This window comes from Bombus pyrosoma, linkage group LG9, assembly GCF_014825855.1.
Source record: "Bombus pyrosoma isolate SC7728 linkage group LG9, ASM1482585v1, whole genome shotgun sequence".
Classification (NCBI taxonomy): Eukaryota; Metazoa; Arthropoda; class Insecta; order Hymenoptera; family Apidae; genus Bombus; species Bombus pyrosoma.
The window spans coordinates 14,726,955-14,749,493 of NC_057778.1; the positions used below are offsets into that span (position 1 = coordinate 14,726,955).

Sequence of the window (22,539 nt, forward strand, 5' to 3'; positions counted from 1 at the left end):
GTACTACAATCAAAGCCTCATGAACACGGCTCACGCAGAACTCTAATATTCAGTCGAGACGCGATCAGAAACGTAGATTCATGGTGAAGAATTTTGATTTTTCTCCACCACGTTTCGTTTACGTAATTTCCAAACGTCATTACAATTTCCACTATATTTTTACATTTTTAATTTTAACAAAAGAGGAACAAGATTCCATTTAAGCTATTTTTCTCGAAAATACAAGCTCGCATGAAAAAATTTCTATCGCTAAACGATACAAAACGTTATTCCATTTCTGTGTCTGGTTATCGTGAAAATTGTACTGAAAATTTAATTCGTAACGATATATAGTAAGGTTAGATTAATCGATATTATATTCCAGGTTTGAAGCTGGTAATGTCAAATTAATGAAACTTTGGTGAACTCCTCTTTCGATTCTACGAGTATAAAACAATAAGTGAGCACTTTTGCATGAACAATGAGATTTTCCTATATTTAAACAGCTTTTAGCCGATTACAATATCCACTGAGAGTAATACTCGTTAAATTATTGAATCTACTTAATGTACTAAAGGAGCTGAAAATATAGTCGTCTTTGCAACATGACTTTCAGTCGTATTACCGCTAGAGTTAGCCGCACAGTAACGTTATTATTACCATCAGGAAGAACTGACATGTATGATATTATACATATGATTATATATAATTATATAAATAAAATATTAAATATTTGAGTAATAATCAATTTCTTGAAAAAGTCGTCTTTACGAATCATCTTCCTTCCATTTTTCGTCGAAACATATCAAAACCTATTTTCTTCCCTTTACAACATCTTTCTGCTCTCTAATATCGTATGATTAATCACAGTATGAGAAACGCTATCTTGAAATTACTCCGGTCGAACGAGCGTTCAAAGTATTAAAATAAAAACGGTGAAAAAATTTTCATCCGGACGGACGATAACATTTTATTGATCATGCGGCTCTTTATACATTTCAATATATCCTCTATGAAGTTCGTTCGTTTCATCTGGCCGTATTTCCGGGACTCTATACTTTGAGGCAAAAGAAATAAGAGAAAGAGAGACGGACAGAAAGATATTTAATACGACGTGAAAAGAATAAAACACCGTATCTGTATCGTTCCAGATTGAATACTCGTTAACGATAATTAAAAGTTGAACACGGCCAGTGAAAAGAGGAGGTCGAGGCTTCAATACGAGGTGGAGGCGTAAGTTAATCCACCGGGCAGCAATATCGAGCAGAGTTGATAATGAGAGAGGATCCTCTATTGACGTACGATGTTGTCGATCATTACACTTGTCTAGAGATATCTATCCATGATCCCGTCCTAACTAGCCAGCTTGATGGTACCTAAAGCACATGCTTCATTTCCCATTTATTCACGAAAATGGATTAGGTACCAACTGTAGCGATTGCTACAGTTTTTATTCTGTTTAAGGACATGCTGTTTAGAAAAGGACTGCAATAGAGGTTATATAACTAATTCGTGAGTAGTGCGATTTATACGAGGATAAATTTTTGAATTTATCCAGAATACAAGATTCTAAGGACCTTTAATGGGCGAATCGGTGATTTCTTTAATTGGAAAGTAGAGAGAGGGAGAGAGAGAGAGAGAGAGAGAGAGAAATGACAATTTCCATTATCCGACGAGTACTTTAGAATACTGAATAAAGTATATGTAAAATAGTTAAATTCAGTTTTTCAAGTATAAAATAGAAAATAATATTGCTCTTCCCAGCTTTTGTAATACTCTATGAATAGCGAATGGTATTGTATAATAATGGTAGAATGGTATAACGATTACACGTGTTGCTTGGATAGCTGCCTGATAGCTTGAATTCTGCCTACCCTCTAAATCACCGGTCTGATCCCTCGCTACATGGAAATCGGTTGCGTTAATATACCCACGGTAAATTAATCACAAACCGGTGCCACTGTCCGTGTACCATAAGTCTCGCGAATTTATTTAGCGTGCGATGCGTCGTGGCCTCCTAGAGATTTTCGACGACATTGTTACACTGGTGGAGGCAATTGTTGAAATTTTACTATTTTACAGCACCCACACAGTTGCATTATGCCCGCCTTTAATAATAGATGCCTCTGTTGTTGCGCGCGTCTTCATTTCGCCTACACCGTTTCATTGTCATCGCGAATATTTGTTTTAGATTGATTCGTTTTGGAGATGAAACGCAGTGCATCTCACTTTTCACAATACCTTTAGATTACTTTTGCTTGCAGGAAAAGGAATAGCGCGGAATGTAGTTTGAAGTATGTAAAATTTCAAATACGACCATCGATGAGAATCGATTAATCAAAGTTGTTGGCGAGAAATCGGTTCGTTTCAATGTGCAAGAAGATGCCGTTAGAAAACTACAATATTCCGCGGCAAAAGTTCAAGATATTCTATTTGCGAATCTTCTCGATCTTCCAGACATGAAGGAATTTCTCGTATCGCGGTGCGAGTGCCACGAGTATGAAATTCATATCTATGCTAAGCGCGACCCTCGCGTTTGGCTTTAGTGGTTTCTGCATCGTACCTTTATATTGCGCCCGATTCCATGATTTTGTACACACTCTGCTCGCCTCTGAGTCGAACCTCTGTGATATCGATTCGTCGAAAAATAAACTTACCTAGATATTTCGACTTTTCGATTCGCAGCGAGCTTTTCGCCGTATTTTCATCTGCCCTTCAATATTTTGCTCGTACATATTACGGCTGTAAATTAGGTAGATGTTTGTTTTGTTTAAGCGAAATCCAACGATATCACTGGATAATTAACAAAATAGGAAGTTACGTTTAACATTTTCAATTCGCTTAATAAACGATTAACTCTGGTTACAACAAATAAATTATCTTTGAACTTTCTTTGCCCTCCAAAAGAGACAAATTACAGCTGAACCTCTCGATTCGATGTATAAAACTAAGTAAATAGTCGAAACGTAAGATAATAACATCTTTCCCTCGAGTCGTGTAACTTCTTTAAGCATTCGATGAGATCAACAGGTTCCACTTTGTACGAAGCGAATCAGCTCTCCAGCGAGTAGCAGAAGCACCGCAACATCCGGTCACCGGTAGTTTCCTTAATCCTCAATCTCGTTTCGTTGGTAACACCATACGAAGGTGTCTCGAAATTCATTTGAACCCTGTCTAATTTCGTTCTCTTGGCTGCAATTTCCAGTACACGCAGCCCAAGCATCGTAATTCCAGTGACCTTCCGGACAAAGCATCCTCTTCCTGAATCGTCAGCCTGCCACCGACTCCGACTCTGCTCCCATTCGTTTCCGTCGATCTCACGGCCACGAAACAGACACAGACGTGGGTAGCAGAGACGTGGATAGCGCAGCGCAATTCGATTTAAAGTTACACCCGCTGCTTACGTATTCTCGTTTTCCGCTCGTTTCCGCGGCTTCTTTATCCTCCTTAGCCGCTCGCGTCCGGACTGCTAAAGCAGCAATTCCGCTTCCTCGCGTCCTGCGCGGCTCGTGACTTTTAATCTCGACCCCATTTCGAATGGCTGCGAGAGGGTAATTTTTATAATCTTCAAGGGAAAGAGAAGGGGAACGGGTGCGTGACAGAGAGATAAAAAAACAGCGAATTTAAAGTTGCACTACTGCTGGGCTTGGTGGTCGCTTTAAATAGACACGAGACGCCAGATATTCTTCTCTTCGCCTTTCTTCCTTTTTTTTTTATTCTTTTCTTCGCATTCTTTTTCCTTCATCTTCTTGATTTCTTCCTTTTTTCTTCCAACTCGCGTTCTCGTAGAACTCTTCAATTTCCCCAGTCACCCCCAATGGCGGCGAGTACGCCCTCCGGGCCGTGCAACTACAAAAGTGCTACTTCTCACTTTCACCGTCTGCTGACTCCGACTCCGCGACTTTTAATCTCCGCCACCCGCGCCTTTCGTCCACGGGATATACGTACTTTTATGATATTCCAGCGGGCAAGTCGGGGAAAAGGCGCGAATAAAGGGAACGGATAAAGGACGACTTGGACCACGGGTAGAGAGGATGGGGACGGGATTTAAAAGTTACGTCGACGATAGCAATACCGGACGAGGACCACTAGCTTGCAGGAATGCGACATCATACCTTGCTACGCCGAGAACGAGGGAAAGCCAATGTGAGTTGAAGAGGATTGAAATTGATGGATCAAGTTTCAGGGAATTCGTTTTCATCAAGCTGCTGATATTTATGTATTTATAGGAAATTTAAATGTACAAAAGGTACAGCATGTATATAACGTGCAAAAATATGCAAATATTCGAAAGAAAGCTATACATAGTATTATATTAAAAAAGACTGTCATTTAGCATAGCCGCGTAACTCGATGTTAGGAACTTACGAAAGAATACCGGGGGAATATTGCCAGACTGCAAGCAAAAAGATTTAATTTACTTATTCAACATTTAAATTATTATAAGAGCCATTATCTTATAACTTTTCCCGACTTTCCACATCCGGACATAGAGAGGCGAGATAAATTTAATTAGCGAGGAGATTAAAACGACAATTAGCATGCGAACGCAAAGTTTAAGCCGTGGATTTTTTGAATTTAAGGAAAATTTCCCGGTAGAGGTTGTTCCGATGTGAATTTAAAGGGTTTTTAAATCGAAATTATTCCTTGTCCAAAGTAAAGCCTTCTATGCAACGGCTAGAATAAACACTTTTCCCGTTGAATGTATCTCTACGAAATGTTTTAACCGCAGAGTATAAGCATGAAATATAATCATAAGACAACCAAGAATCTGTTTCTCTCATTTTATTAATTAAGGACGGAAGGAAGAAATCAAATTTCAACTAAATCGACACGGATCGACAGAGCGAATTTTGAAAAATCAAATAATTTCCGTTTTAGTTTATTTTTGATCATTAGAACGCAACAAAGTAAACAGAGATTCGTTGCGGAAATATTAGTCTTGGCCGACGTAAAACGACGATTCGGTGCGACGTGGCGGCGTACGGATGTCATATTCTATCGGGCCCTTCATTGAGAATGCTGGTTCCGACGTTTCGTATCGTTCGATTCGCGTGGATGCACGTGACGCCCGTATCCCCCTAACCACTACCTGGTATGCAGATTTTTCACGATACTTCCCGATGACGACGTTCGTCCCGCGATGGCAAAGAAGAGAAGAAAAGCAAAAACGAAATAGAAAGAAAGGGAGGAGAAAAGGAAGGGCAGAGAATCAATCCCCTCTTCCGCTTTTTTCATCGCGTCGACGTGGCGGAACGCGAAACGAATTTATAACTAGCGATACGCGACGATCGCGGCAGAGCCCTTGAGCCGAATTCGTCAATTTTAATATTCGCCCCTTCGACCACCTTCGTCGCGCACCCCTGTTTCGGGCGCCCTCGATGCCTCGCGGCTTGCACCCTCGATCCATCGAGCCTCGACCACCGTCACGATCCTTTTTAGGATGAAATATAGTAGAATTTATGAGCCGACGCGGTATCCTCGATCTGTGGAGGGCGTCGAGCCTGGCTAGGGGTGAAATGTGAAAGAAGCGCGATAGATATTAAAGAGTTGAATATGTCAAATTAGTTGAAATATTAGTTTTGGTTTTGTAAAGATTTTTCTAGACTTCTCGTAGTGTAAAGTGGTAAGGATGGCGATTTAGGTGATTTTAGACTTTAACGCGTTGACGCATCTTCGCGTGCATCTTCGAAACATCATAGTATGTATGAAAAGTTTCTTCGGGGAATTTAAAAGGCAGGTACTACTATGAGAAAACGCTATAATTTTACAATACTTGTTACGAGCGTGGTATGATACACGACGTTATGGAGAGTTGTATCGAAGAAGCAAGTTAGCCAGAATAGCAATCGTCTCGACAGGAATTCCAAGGAGCTCACATAAATTTCAATCGCGTAGAACCGATCGCTGTCGTTGTTATCGTGGCCGGAAACGCTCGCAAACATTCACGGTTTCCGGCGAAATCAGTAAACGCGACAACGTTATTCAATTTCCGCGTCGCTCGCGGGCTCCCTTTCGAAAAGGAGTTCTTTTTCAGTTATTGATGTAGGAACGAGTTTTCGAGGGTTTTTGCCGGCTTATCCGCCGTACGATCTCGTCTTCATTTCCGCCATGTCGACGGTCTTCCACCCTCGCGTTCGCGTGCGCGCTCTCGTCTTCGTTGCTTTCCCGTTCGAAACTTTGTACGTTTACGTTTGCGAAATATTCGAGTCCTTTCTTTTCTCTTCTCTTGCTTTCTATACGTTCCATTTTCTATGGTATACCGTGAGTACACTTCGACGACGTTATCGAGCCTCGAGTAACGTAGAAGATTTCCATCGTGATACACGAATTGCATGCCTTAATTCTTTTTACAGTAACGTTGGCCGAAAAACTATTACGTGGGTGCGAGGAATGAAAATTAAAGGACAGGATGATTTAAGTCTTGGAGATTTGAATTTGTATAAATTATTTCTATATTTTAATATATTAATATATTTTAATAATAGGAAAATATTATTTAAAATGGGAGTCCAATAAGTCATCATTTCTCTTGGCTGAAAATATTTTTCCTACTAACAAATATTAATTCCAAAAATAATTTTTCATTTTTCCAATTACGCTATACTTCTTGGACAAGTTTAAAATATGAATAAAACACATGATAATTTTTTCCTCGTCAAAGAAAGAGCAGGAATGAAGTTTCTCCCTTTATATATACCATCTTTTTCCCTCTTTTCCCCCTTTTTTCTACCGAAATTACTATGCCATACCTTATTGCTTCCCTGTATCGTTTATATCCCTTCGTTACAGAGTAATTAAAATTCAATGGCGTCCGACGCTAAAATGAAGAAAAAACTGCCGCGAAAACACCAATATCTATGCGAATAGTTATGAACTATAATTTCGCGTACAGCGATTGGCGAACACGAGAGATGGCCATTGGGATCGATTTTAATCGAATTCTCTCAAATGTACACGCGCGTTGAAGAGGGAAACGAAACGGTTCCATTGCACCGAAAACGAAATTGTTTGCAAAGTAAACTGTAATCGTTCAATGATCATGAATTTCAGCAATTTCGTTATCGTTTCTAAAAATCTATAATACGATCGAAAGATTAGCGGCGTTTTTGTAACTTTGCTGGTTCTATTTGAAACTATCATATACGCTATTATATCATTTAAAATAGCGCATTTTTCAGAAATTTTGTTTATCACTGTATTTATTTTCTATTTTCATTGTTACGAAATATTATTTATTCGTTCGATAATTACCATTAACGTTCAAATTGATATACAGACTTTAAAAAATATTCGACGGTAGAAAACCACGATCTAATCGAAAACCAACCAAAGAATGGATCAGGATTAAATCGAAATTGTACGATCTTTCGAAAATTCGATTTAAGGACTTAAAAATGGTCAACGATCGTTGACTTTCGCCGGGAGCAACGACGATAACAATCACGGTTATGAGTCATAATTTAACCGAGCAACTGGCACCGACTGTTAGACGAGATCGGATCGGTTGCAGTCGATTGGTCGGATTTCCCGAAATACCAATGAGGTACTAAAAGTGATTAAATTACTTGGCAAGCCAGCACTCGGTAAACTACACGTGATTGATAAACGTATGCGCGCTCATCTGACCGAATATGCGTTGCGATCATTTATGCGTGACTGACATCTGTTTATTTCCTATAGATTTAGTCCAGCTTCCCAACCGATCGAACAGTTCGTATCAGGAGCCGATCCATCCTTCGTGCTATGTTCGATATCTTTGTTAAACAGACAGAAATAAATTAACATTCTTCGCTTGAAATGCGAAGACGCGGTTATTCGCATTAATTGGGAACTAGTAATTTTGACAAACGAATCTATTGGAATGAAACAGAAAGTAATCTTTCTATAGCCAGTGCTGCAAGTGATACAGCGTAACTTGCATTGAATCGTGAGCTTATTAAGGATGACAGTAATTTCGATTATAGATTATAGATTATAATCAGCGCCATAAGCAAGAACACGTAATCTTGGCGATGAAGTAGTTTGGACGAAAAGAGAATTAATTACATTTTAAGTGATACGAATGTATATACATACATTGCAATTGAAATTTATTCGATCACGTGATTATACCAGTATTATGCTTCTTACATAATTTTTTTTACAAAGAGAAATAGATGATGCAATCTTGCTATTATATTCCATTACTGTCTTGCCTATCGATTCAATTTCGCTCTATCTGCCAAAATAATTCTCTTAATCCGAAAAAGAAGACAGAGTTCTATGGGAGGAGAGGCAATCTCAGTTTATAAAGGCAATTATCTCCAATGATCCAGCGGTTCGTTTTAGCGGAAACGGTGGCTCAGTCGTTTCGTGAAAGGACGCGTCCTCGCGATCCATTTCCATTTCGCGCTTCTATTCGACTGGGGGGCGGACGGTTCCTCTGGCGTGGCACATTTCTCAGGGAAATGGGAATCGATTTGAAGAATGCCGTTGCGAAACTACAGTTGGCAACACGCCCTCTGCCTGTTCCTCTCTGAGCCTTCTATCGGGTCATCCTTCTGATGTCCTGCTCTCACAGCCCATCTTCATCCTTCTTCCGTTTTCGTTCGTTTCCGATCCGAGTTCTCTCCACTTCTGTCTATCTGTTTCTTCGCGTTTTTCTTTTCATTTCTCTTTCCTTTTGCATTATATTCTACTCATTTGATATTTTCGCAATGTATATTGTGCCGTTACTTATTTTTTTATTATTCAAGGAGCTAAAAAGTACAAATTAAACTAACTGCCCAATTTGAGATTAAACAAATAAACAGAATGAGCAGTTTAGGATTTTAGTATTTGATACCATATTTCGTGAATAACAGAAGCAAATAATGTGATTTTCTAAATAATTAAATAAATTCTCCAAACAGTGGTAACCTACATATCCTACGCAGCGTGTAATTATATGAAATAAATGTTCTACATTTATAGGTACCTACATACGTATATGAATATTGCTATTGCATATGCATTTTATAATTAAAATGAGACTACCATGAATTTATTATTCGTAACATAATACAATGAAGTAAGAATAACAGTAATAAGAATAATAAAAACGATAAAAGTAGAAAAATATCTAAGGTAAGTTTCTTTTCTTTATACATTTATAAAATATGTTATTTCAATTATCGTATAATTTACGTATGTCGTAAAAAAACGTAAGGAAGGATGTTTTATTAAGAATTACTACAACTAAAATAACTTTTCGCAAAGAATAATATAAACATTTAATGCATCGGTTCGTTCACTCTTTTGTACAAATATTCCAATTTCCTTCCATTTTATCAAATGTTATCCTTACTATTCTCCTTCGATCACGGTACTTGCTCAGAAATCAAAGTAAAACGTTCTGCAGATATGTATAACACAGGAGCAGAAGTTACTCTATCGGTGAGAATCTAGAAGCGATATGTGCGGAAATTGAAAGTTTCCTGTGTGGATAGAAGCAAGGGACCGAATGCAAGATAGGCATGGAAAGGATTTGTCTCACAGAGCGTCACGAAAAATCAGTATTTCTTTATTTGGTCGAGAATCGAGTAAAATCGTTTTTCGTACTGGTCGATATGCGACGAAGACGAATGTTATAAGAAATCAGGGATACGTTCCGATGTGCAATATACTCTCGCTGAATTGGATCGTGATCGCGTAATCTTTTCGTAGTAAAAAAAGGTTTGCGGAAAATACCACGATTTTTGCTTGTACTATCGTAGATAAAAACAGGTAACATTAAAAATCGAATATAAGTAGGACAAATTAAAATTTGTTCGAAAATATTATTCAAGAACGTAGTAGTCTCCGGTAAAATTTTACCAGAAAAATTTGTTAATTTTTTAGTAACGATATTGAAAAATATTGCACTTTGAACATTATATATATATGAATATATATATGAATATTATAAATTTTATTTTACTTTCACTCTTAAGGAATTTATATGATATATATCGGTAAAATTATGCATATTTTTCAAACAATTTTAACTATACAGAATATTTTAAACAATATACGAGTGAAAAGATAGAGCCACGATTTTCATAATATTGTTTGGTACATGTATGTAGCTGTCAGCGCACTATCCAAATCCCTTTTTCCTCTTTTGCCCTGTAGTCCATTTTATTGTTCTCTATTTCCTCGTACTACAACGGTATAAGTCAATCATACTTTACTACGCGTTAGCGTATTTCAATATTCGTGTTATTTTCGAAAGCATTACGCCCAAAAGATGCAGGAATTAATAAAATCTTTGTGAATAGTACTTAAAGGCTATAACTCTTCACGAATATTCACGTAAATTTATTATCCCAATCCGTTCGCTGTGTTTCAAATACTTCCACTTCGTTTATTTATTATTTCCAGTCTTTATTTGGAAGATTTAATAGAAATCACGTACATATGTTTTCCACAATATAAAACCATACGTTCCCTCCTATTCGGTGTTGTTGTCAGCTCTTTCATTCAGTTCTTTGTTGGTAAATGTTTTTTCGCGGGAAAAAATTTATCCGAGAAATTCCACTGTCTTCGTCATGCTTTCAGATTGCCGGACGAAGAACGTGGAGTTAATGGCGTTGCCCTCTTCAGTTTATGAAAAGAGATCTCCTGCAGACCAGAGCAATTCGGCGACGTGGAAGTAAAGTATGAACGCTTTGTTGTGAAAAGATCCCTCGGCTAGTAACCCGTATTTCAGGAATTTCAGTCTCCGAAATGAAAATTGGATTGCTATTTAGGCAAACACGAGATTTCACGAGGATCTCGGACATATGATCGACGAGACTTCAAGTAGACTATATTCATAAGTTGGATCAAATCGAACAAACTTCGGAAAGAAGTTTTTATTTCTCCTTTTATTTTCCGCGATAAGTCTCGTCACGTACTACGAAAGTCTTTAGAACAGCAAAGCATATGGCAAGAATAGCAGACCGTCACTCGTTGTTCACGACGACGACGACGACGACAGCGCGGCGCGCGACTGGAAAAGTCATTTTACTCGGTAATTAGTTGGCCAGGTCGCGACAAATTGAAAAAGTTAGTGAGAAATGGAACGCAATTTAATCCGCGGCCATTGCTGCCGGTTGCGGCCTCCTGCAGCCGCAATAATCAAGACTAGCAAATCGAATACCTCTTCTGCTTGCAGTTGTTGCTTTTCCTTGTTTCTTCTATCGGGCGTCGATCGAAACTTCGATGCAACGTTCGTACGTTTCGTAATATCCGGCAAGTGATTCGTAAGAACGCGTGAAAACTGGGAAACTTGAGGGCGTGTACAGTTTTTGTTCTTATTCATCGTTGTCGTTATTTATAGTCGGCATTCTTACACTAGACAAATGAGTAAAGTTTCCTAAATATTCACAATATCGATTAATAAAATTCTAATCATGGTCTAATATAAATCGTTAGATTATAAATCGTTACCCACCGGTATTATTCAATTTAGCAAATATTTACGATAAACATTACGCACGAAAGAAAAATCAGGCGACCGTTCGGCTACACAATGACAGCTGAGAAATGAAGAGCGTCCTTAAATGCGAAGGTTCTCTCCTCAAAACTGCTGAACTCGCCGTTTCGTTGATCACGTTTTCAACCCCGCGTCTCTACATCTACAGTCATTATCCAGCCACGGTAACGACAATCATTATTTTTTGTTAGTGCACCGCGTACCGTAATGGCGGATGAAAGGACGTGAGGGAAGTTTCTTGACGTTAAGGAAGATCATACTATGCATTTAGGGTTTCCTCTCTATCTACGTACATTCTTCGTCTTTTATTAGGGTATATATACGGCATTACGGTAAATGCATTTCGTTCGCATCGTCATAATTTTTAATTATATACTTTCAATTGTTTGGCTGAAAGGACGTGAAAATGGGTTAGGTTGTTATTAAACATCTGTCGAGTTGTGTGGTTTCGAAATACACGTGTATCCAAATTTCATACATTTTACTCGTTTAATCATCGCTAGACCGCGGATGTAATGCATTAATGAAAAATTCATAAGTGTTAAAAAATGTTCAGAACACATATAATATTAAACGTTAAATTTAATATCAGTGGTCTTTTTGGGCATATTCATATTTAGATGACTCTGAGAAAGAGGTTAATCTGCATGTACAATTTAGAAAAAGGCACGCGTTTTATAAAAAATATTTAAGTTAGGAGAGCCCGGGATTTTTGCCACACGTTTTTAATATACACGTACTCAAAGCAGACCGCTATCATACTCTCAGCGTTAGTATTTTCTATGCAAATAAGATTTGAAGTATGCAGGACACGAGACATAATACACTTTTATGCTAAAGTGTAGTTAAATGTGTTAAAATTCTTGTTTAGCGACACAACGCTTCAGTTTTATTTAAATTTGGTTAGTTGATTGAAAATAATTTTTTAAATTCTCAAACGTTGATAAATTAGAATTCGAAAAAGGGTTAAGATTAAATATATAAAGTGTACGGCGGAAATTAAGAACAAATAAAAGAACATCTCTGATCTCCACGCGATATCATGTACGTGAAAGATATAAACATAAGTATACAACGCAAAAAGTTTAAACATATATCTCATCGTGTACGAAGCAGAGCACAGAGTATAAACATATTGAAAAGAAAAATTCGATTCTTTGAAAGATTTTCACGTACAAATGTCCTTAAGTCACCGAGAAAAGTTTCGAACTGGAGTTTGTTTGAAATACCCTAGATTTATGCCCATGTGGAAGTTCGACTAGTTCTCTCCAATCGCAATGCCAGACAGTTGTAAGATTTACTTTCTTTTCGATTTTTCATAAAGATGTTCTACGAAGTCAATTTTATTTACATCGATCTAAATCGTTTTATCCATTATATACGATATAAATATGATTCCCACTCAGTCTCATTCATATTTCCTTCTTTTCCTGTATTAAGTTTGCTATTATAGTTGGGCGAGATATCGTAAAATATCGTTCGATAAAATACAGGGTGTTCGGCAACGGATGATAGAAAATTTGAGGGATTCTTTTGCATATTAAAGTAAGATAGCAATAGTTTATTGTTAAAAAATCTTCGAAAATGAGCTTCTTTCTTTACCGTCGCGCTAGAAGCATCTTTTAAGTTATCGGTTCGACGATCCAAACATTTGTAGTTGTTTAATCGAGCGATTTGGAAGATCTCGGTATGTCGTTGAACCAACTATACGTAGTATCACGTAGGCGAGCCCTGTCCGAAGAACAAACGAGCTGGCGTTATTTAAAACGGAAATGTGGGTCAGACATCCCGTGTCCGCGTACTTGCACACCTCCTCCAACCGCTATATCCCTGTTTCCCTTTCTCACTGGCGTACGAAAAAAAACCAAGACAACAGGGTAGAAGCCTAGGAACAAGCAGAATGATCCACATCGCCAACTACGATGAACCGTGATTTATTTTCGGCTCCAAGCTTCAAAGTACAGCCGTGCTTAAGATGGTCCCCTAGCTGCCTCGAAAGGTGAACGAGTGTCGTTGCTCTTACGTGGTCGCGCGCAACAACGCCACCACAACGTACGAAATAGATAAACAGAGAGAACGGGAAAGAGAGCAAGAGGAGACGACGCGAATAATACGAGCAAGTAATGATTTAGATAACACTTGTCGCAACGTGCGTTCGCGATTAAATACAACTCGTTGGTTTTCCTTTACGAATGAGCCATGTTCCGAGCTGTTCGTTACAGGATTCGAGGGTTCCATTGCTTTGGCAGGAATTTGTACGAGGGATTTGTTAAATATGTCTCTTTTTATTCCTTCCTTTTCTTTTGTTCTTTAATCATCTATAATCAACATTTGTTTGCTTATAAATGGAATTATTTCAAAATTACAAATATTTGCTATTATCTTACTCGTATTTATCTTTGTCTTTTTAAAACTACCCATTTTCGGTAAATTAGTCTGACTGTTCAATTTAAAATACGATTGATAAAGTAAACAGAGTATGGTTTTCATCAATCACTTATCAAACATTTTCATTAATATCGATGACAAACATCCAACGTGACAGCTGTTTTTCAAATATACATATATGAAGTGCAAATAATCGAACTTATCGAAGCGTTATACGCTTAATAAGTACTTTTGAAGTAGTGAAATATTTTATGTATATAGCTTTTTAAAAGCAGGATTATTCGATATTTGACGAAAATTACTGTAAGAGTAACATGTACGTATGTCTCTTTTTCGATAAATTATTGTCCGATTTAAATATCTTTTACTTACATAACATGTATACACATAAGTAAACTCCGAGACAAAATTTTGTACATTTCGCGCAATTAAAATTTCTATCAAAAAGCAAACTTTTCAATCTGATATAAAAGATAATATGAATCGAATAACGTGAAAAGGCGGGTGTCCAAAATTTCATCGCACGAAAAGCTACTCCTTCAATTGAAAAATCAAATTCCCTTGCACGAAGGAACTCGTGCATGCAATCATGAGTCGCTATTGATTTCGTCGAAATTCCGTTCAATGACAGGACATTGAATTCGTAAAAATCCATACACTTTGTTACGTGCCTTTTCATTCATTTGTACGTCCGATCAAGGCGGGGAATGAAAGACGAGGACCGTTTCAAATATCAAAACGTCAAGACTAACGATGAATATCAAACTACTGAAACATACTTTTTCTATAAAATCTTCAACTCTCTTTATAAGAATGTTTCGTTTCGTAGAATCTATCCATATACGGTATGTATCGGATCATAAAATGACATACCTACAAAATGACATTTTTCAGTAACATTTCAGAATAAAATTTTCGTGAGACCGTTATACGTACTAGTTACATTGCTAAATGACAAAATTTGACTCGACAGGATATATTATTATAATATAAATAGATAGATTCACATGCCACGAATGGCAAACGAACCTGAACTTGACCATTTGCTTCGCACGATTTTGAATCAAACGAAAGTTGGACATATACACGTGAAATGTTTCTAAATAAACGACAATTAGTCCCACACCTAGTAATCGATAAAAATTCGAACACTTGATCTTTAGGCATGTTGTAGATACATTCGCATCTTCTTCTCACATTTCGTTCTTAATTGACGGTTATCTTCTTTCTTGTTTTCATTCAGTTTCATTATGTATGTACGTTGGTATAACGTTTGTATATTATCGTATATGACAAGAATTTTTCATCTTAAAAGCTTTTACTAACGGATGGAAATTCACTGGCTTTATTTTAAGTAAATTATTATTTGTTACGTCATTAGGGGATCTCAAAATTAGCGGCAGAATGATTAATTACCGGCTGTTCTCGCGAAATCTGATCTCACCCTTTCGTTTAACAGGATATCCCCCCTCCCCCGAGAAGGATGTATCGTTGATACGAACGCTAACGAATCACCGAGGTCATAACATTTTAACCCTTGGCTCATTGTATCTTTGCGCTGCTCTTAATTTTTTGTTTGGTTTTTCCTCCATTTATTTTCTTTCACAGAATTATGAATAAATAGGTTATTACGAATTAATTTAGATGCGATATTTGTAATATCTATACTAGCGGAAGTGATACAAAACCTGTACCACCGTATCCAAAGCCCTAACAGAGATATTAAAATAAGTATTAAAAATCTTCATGCAACTTTTTGCAACAAAACCAGATCAAATGAAAACTAAAAGAAAGTAAAGGTCTCGATTATTTTCCCGACAAGTTTTTTAGAATTTAACATTCTCGTTCAACAACAAACTCTCAGACCCGTGTCTTCTCCAGAAGTCTAAGATTTTCATCGTTTCTTCCGATCTATAACGTGGGCAGAGGCTGAAGTGAACAAGGCGGTAGGGTTGGAAGGGCAAGAAGGTAGAAGTTGAGAAAGACAATAAAGCGTAAGGGTAAAAGAACGGCTGGCTCGTTAATTTTATTCGCGCGAATCCCATCCGGCCGTGGCTCGCTTCGCCATTGAACGAAACAAAACGCGGCGAAACAACGAAGATTACTCTGCTTCCGTACCGGAGGCATTCGACGGAACAACCTATATTATACGACTTTTATACTTTATATTTAGAAAAAAGTGGCAACAGCGGACAAACGGTCGAACGCTCGAAGATGAATATTATATAGCGAGCGAACAGAAGAAAGTTGCAATACTGATCTGAGGTATAATGACCTCGAATCTTCATTCATCGATATTAAGTGGTGTAAAATGCATTTGGGGAAGTGATTTTTTACTTTCATTTAACGAGGGCTGCCCTGTGTTCAGTGGCAGTTTTTGATTCGTGTAGGTTTAGAAGGCAGCGATTGTTGGAGACTATTCTCTGAAAAAAATGTTCGCACCTAGAAAAAGATTGTATCTAAATCTGCGTTCATAGAAATCTATAAATCATACCAGTGCACATTTCCCTTTCGATCAAATAACTTTTATAACCGCGACTATTACGAGAAAACGACTTAGCGAGTTTGAAATTGCTACGTATCTGTCATTCGATTATAGAGAAACCTATTCAAGCTTTCCTGCGCGCTTCTCTGCCTGCCGGCCAGTTTTCTTTATATGGAAGTTTCTATTAGCCATCGCGTTTATTTTTCGAAAATAAGTTTTCACGATATTTGCAGAATCGAACGTGTGTGTGTGTGTGTGTATATGCAAATAAGCCTTTCGCATTAACAATAGAACTATTGATTCATAACGGATATGAATTTATATAAACATCTAAGTGTAATAATAATAATACTATTACATAATTTTTCATTGTCTTTAAATCCACCCTTTACCGAACTTTAAATCTATATAGTAAGTGATAAGGAACAAATAGAAAGTAGCACAAGTTCAGGTGTCGATTATTACACAGAAAGTGCATCGATTTTCATTATTTCTGTGAAGTATCGCGCTGTGACTCATCGCGTTATCGCAGCTACACGCACGACGTGCACGCGCTGACTTTATCTGCGTGCTGAATCGAAGGGGTTAGGTCTAATCGTGCGCATTATCAAGTAGGGCATTATGAATTCTTTTTCTCTTTCCTGAACGGATATTACAATTTTTTTAGATAGCTTGTAGACGTAGATAGTCTGCTCGTTATTAACGGATAACGACGTTAACCTAAATACTTGGGTTTCTTCGTTATCCTTTGACGACGATCAAAATAGAAATCCAATAGAAATCATCTTACTTTTATTTCTTTGCTTTCTTTTGTATTTCTATGTTTACTCTTGAAGTATGTTCTGTTCATTCTTTGTTTCCTCTTCTTTCTTGTTGCTTGGAATATGGAAATACGTTCATATTAGATCTTCTCCGATAATGATCGACATACACTACTGAAAATTTTGCATCATTCGATACGCAATAACAGGAAATCGTTAATAAGTAATAATTTACTCGTTTTTTTTTCGAGTCATGCGGAAGATAATATTCATACAATCTTACTTCGAATTTACTCAGATCTACAATTTCTTTGACAACAATTTGTCTAACTTTGATTTACCCAATCCCGCTTCTAAGCGTCAAATAAATTTCGCATAAAAGTTAGCACCGCTTTCGAAGAGGGGTAGAGAGACGAAAGTACTAATTCATCAAGAAGTCAATTTTTCAAGAGATTTTATAAGCGAAGGAATCTCTACTAAATGACTATATAATTCATGGAATAGTACGAATCGTTACTAAGAAACGCAATAAAAAAAAAAAACAAAAAAAGAAATGAAAATAAATCGTAACGATTATTACTTCCTATTTTGCCCATAAAAATAAAAACCTATAATCCTCTATAAAAACCTCCATGATCATAAAGAATGAAAAACATATATATCCAAGTTAAAATCGGAAAATATTCAGTGCAGCAAAAAATCGCGTTTGTCGTATCCCCACACGGCAAATAAAACTCTTGAATCCCTCATAAACTATCCATCGACGTTCAAGCTTTGTGGTACATATATCTGACCATTACAGGAGAGGAAGCGTAGAAGTGGGATGGTCACGTTTGAAATCGATAGCTCCGCGTGTTTACAGATGATCGATAGAAGGAAGTGATATTGGTCGAACGGCAGAACGGCCGTATGCCAGCCTCTGAGGTAGAGTGTTCGATTTCTGCGCCGCTTTGTGTCGCAGCCATACGTTTCTCTACATTTGCTCGATCGTGCCTCGTCATACAATGGTTTCGTTTCTCGTTTCGCGCCCCCCCCCCCGCCCCTTAGCTGTTACCTCGAATTTCTGTTGCCCTGTCATGCTTTAATAATGTTATGCATTGTCGCCACGTTGAACGCGTTTATAAACGAGCCACGGTTTTCCAACAATTTCGTGGCCACGTGCCAAATTCATTTCTTCCCTCGTGCGAACTCCGATCGAGCTTGAACTCGTCGTTCGGCACGGCCAGGTTATTCATTTTCCTTTTTATTCTTTGCTTGTTTATTTCTTTTTTCCGGTGTTTTTGATTGTTCTCGTAATTTCCAATTCGCGTGGAATTCGCACGAAACAGGAAAGTTTGAATTTTCGGAGAAGATTGGATAGATTGCGAGGCGACGTATGACGAACGATGGTTTAAATGTACTGTAAACTAGAAAGCGGGAGAGTGTGGGAGAGCGGCTAAAAAGAAAGAAGAAGAAAGCTGGAAAATTTTTGTATTATTGATATCGTTGAGGTGAATCTGTGCTGATGTTTTAACTTTCGAAGGAAAGGAAAGGAAAGATCGATCGTAACAAATAAAGCTTTTTATCAGGAAAAGGACTGTTATAGGAACAAGAGAGTTACACGAATAGCAAAACGATTTCATTCGATTCGACGAGAGTGTGAAAACACCCAGAAAAATCCTCGGGAATATCCCCTACTATAGCGACAATCCTGTTATACCGCTCCCTCCCTTAATTTGCCCTTTTCCTTAACGTAAAATTGCTCCGCGCCAAAGTACGATCTAGCTCAATTTCCCCACCAAAGGAAAACCCCGAAAGTCCCCAAAAAATCTTGTACAATCAAAGAACACAATACGATCTGGAACGTTTCTCCCCCGATTCGTTTACCTCGGTCTAGCAAACGTATCGACAAGTCGAAGCGAGTAGGAGCAGGTATCGCTTTTATTAACGTGCTTCTTTGCACATTCGCGCCGAATCAAAGCCTCCTAGTCGCTTTTCCCGTGAAATAAATCTACTCTCCAGCATCTAGTGGAGTACGGGGGTGATGGGGTCGTGGTACGTGAGGGGGTGAGTGGTTTCGCAGAGTCACGGAGGTCGAGAGGAGAGGAAGAACTGGGGGTAACGAGGGTTCCCCGGAGCACTCGACTCATTTCTCCGAGCCAACACAGACCTCTCGACTCGACGCCACTCGTGGAAACGAAATCTGATACGAGAAAAGCTAAACTCCTTCAAATGCACAAGCCGCCCCTACTTCGCCCCTTCCTCTGCTTCTTATTCTACCCTACTACAGGCCCTTTTCAACCCCTCTGTATTTTTCTCACTCGCTCCTTTCATTCTTTCATCGTCTTTCTTCTTCCGCCCTCCCCCCTCTTATTTCGCCCTCTATCTTCTTCTACACATCGGTTATATACTGTTCATTCTCTTCTAGCTCCTAGCCCGTTTCTTCGTTTCCGTTTTCGAGGCCTGCTCCTTTCAGCCACCCACTTCTACTCAGTCAACCCTTTTCATCGTGAAAACGTCGTTCTGCAATTTACTCTTTTCTTTCTTTCGTTTTTCTCCTACGCGCTTTCCTTCTCCAGAGTGTTTTAACTCTCTCTCTCTCTCTCTCGCTCCCTCTTTCTTTTTAGTCGACCTTCTCCGTTTCTCTTCCGCTGCAACTCTATATACCTCTTGGTTTCTTCCTTCTTTATCCTCTTTCATTCTCTTCCTTCGTTACTCTGCGGTTTCGTTCGTTAGGATCGTGTGCTCGCGTACCTCGAGGAGATTTCTTTTCTCCACAAGTCCCTGCTTCACTCCCGATCGGATTCCATCCCCCGTCGGTACAAACTGATGAGAGCAGAACCTCGACTTCCGACTGTTTAACTCCCTTAATTAACCTCGTAGAGTCACTCCTGTCGCCGTGGCAAGGATTTCGGCTGCCTTTTTTTTACGGCACGCGACCTTCTTCCACGACATCGTGCTCCCTCTATTCTCTCGTTGTTAGTCTGTAGCTGTGGGATTCAATTGGGGTAGGACGGGCATCCTTTCGTCCGTCTGATCTGGTTACATACTCCTTCGTGCGACACTTTTTATCGTGATACTGAATTGTAGCGAGTTTTTAAAATTTCACGTTCGTTGCAGTGAATTGATAAATCAAGAGACTTCGTTTCCCGGAGAGGTTTATGCTATGTTTAAGTTCCTCTCAAAGATACTTTCGTAGTTTATCTGCAAGTAATCCTAAGAGGAGAAAGATGGGTGAATGACAATGTTTCTTAGTTTTTGACTTTGGTGAAAGAAGTCGTGGAAGATATTGGAGATTAATTAAGGAACAATTTGATATAAACCTACGAGATTTGAGTACACCGTATAAAAACAAATAATCGTTTATCGGTCGTTATATAGAATAAATTGTAGAAAAATAAAAAGAAAAATATCGGTTAAGAAAAAAACACAACTGTTACGACAAAGTAATTGTAATCTGGTCTTTAACACGGTAATAAGATAAAAATGGTAATGGGAGGTACGGAGAACGAGTCACGAGTCGCCTCAATTATATTCCGCAGGCTGCAATTTCGTTTTCGTCGCGTTCGTTGCTCAATGTTGCGAGGTCTAGAATTTTTCAAGATGTCGGAATAGAGATATTTTTACTTGTACGGTCCTCTTTTTCCTCGCGAGAGTCAGCGAGTCTCTGTCTATTTCCTGGTCGAATAATCAGGTTCGTTTAGGAGAAAATGAATTTCTTCGTTCGCGTCGTATTATGAAGCTCTTGAATAACCTCCAGACGACGTAATAAGTCAAAAGAAGTTTCTTTTCAGGCGTTTGCGAGTCAATTACCGCGAAATTTCTTATTACGCGTCTGCTACGAACATACGAACAGTGAGTATGGCGCGCGTACGTCGTTTAAAGCGTTGCACGCCCTTTATTATTTACATTTAACGCATGCAATTTCAGCAACATTAGACTTTCATACGTTCAATTGCTCGTGACGCAAATTCTCTTTTAAATTATTGTCATCTGCCGACGCGGCGTCATGCTTGTTGCTTTTGATGGTTTATATCGAGAGTACAATTTATATGATCTTCGTGGAGGAAGCGTATTGATTTTTCGGTTATATCAGATATTATGGAAACATTGCGCAGGTTTTATATAACTTAGAAGTAATGCGATGCTTTCTTGTCATTTTATAAATTGTGATTTATCTTTCTAATTATGCGAGTATCAATTAGTTTGTTATTAGTTATTATTTAATCGTTAATAATTTCTTTTATCTTTCTTAAAGTGTTTGTTATCGACAAATTATTTAAGAACTTCTATTTAGCTGGTAATTTGTTGTTGAATATCCAATTAATGTACGGTGATAGTAACTATAATTAGCGTAGATTATTGCAACGCAATAACGCGATTTGTTGATCAAGTTCGCTATATTTATTAAGTACGATATTGTTCATTGACGGCAAATTAAACGCAATCTAATTTACAGCTCGAGCTAACAGTTATTGTTTCGATTAATTACGTCACGCTAATTACAACCTAACTAAATGAACAAAAATTAAAGTATTAATATACGTGGTATATGCAATAGGAAATTAAAGTATAAATGTTTATAAAGCACGATTCTCACATTCAAAAATAATACGAGACACGATCGACGCGAACTTGGCTTTATTCTCAAATAAATTCTCTAATAAAATCTAGTTTTATTATTTTATACACGTTACAGTTGAACATCAACGATTATCTACGTAGGTACGTCAAATTACGTTAAACCCCATTGCTGTCACCAGCAATTAATTTCCTCTCCCTTTCCTTTATCCTATATCCTAAAGCTAAACCATAGTGCTGAGGCAATTAGCCGAATCATAGTGCCTAAACAATTACTTAAACGCAAAGTACAATAGCATTGTACACGTCTATAACTACGCAACCCCCCTTACAAATCGCGGTACCACGCCACCATGATATATCGTTCCGGACAGGCAGTCGATTGCGTGGCGTATTCAATTTACGAAGCCTAATTTGACCAAGTTGCAGATGCAGTATGGGGCCAGAGAATCGGCGGAGGGAAACCGCACGTGTCGTTCGTCTCCAATATGCCAGTCGAGCAATCCGTACGACGCGTGGCCGTAAAATCCGCTACGGTGTAATTTGTACGACGATAAATATACGTGGTTTAAGCCTGCTTGCTAGCAGGATAGTGTCGCCGCCATACGACGATCAAGAAAACTTCGTCGGCTTGTGCTTGTCCCGTATTCCTTTCTCGACAGATCAACGCGTCCATTTTCAACAATCTGTTGTCGAATTATGCAGATACCAATAGTTTTCAAACAAAGTAAGTAAATGGATTTTTCCGCGTTAATGTATTAGTATGATAAAAAAAAAAAGAGTCAATCAATTTTTGCTACTTTAACTCTAATAATCTTCCATTATCAAACAAAAAGTCTTGGATATTAATAATGCAAAATGTACAAGTTGAAATACAACAAGTTTTT

General features: G+C 38.1%; 1 protein-coding gene across 18 annotated transcripts in view; it reads right to left on the reverse strand.

Moving 5' to 3' along the window:
- Window positions 1-22,539, reverse strand: part of LOC122570599 (CUGBP Elav-like family member 2) — a 358,376-nt gene that overhangs the window by 74,111 nt on the left and 261,726 nt on the right. The gene's annotated exons all lie outside the window — the stretch shown is intronic.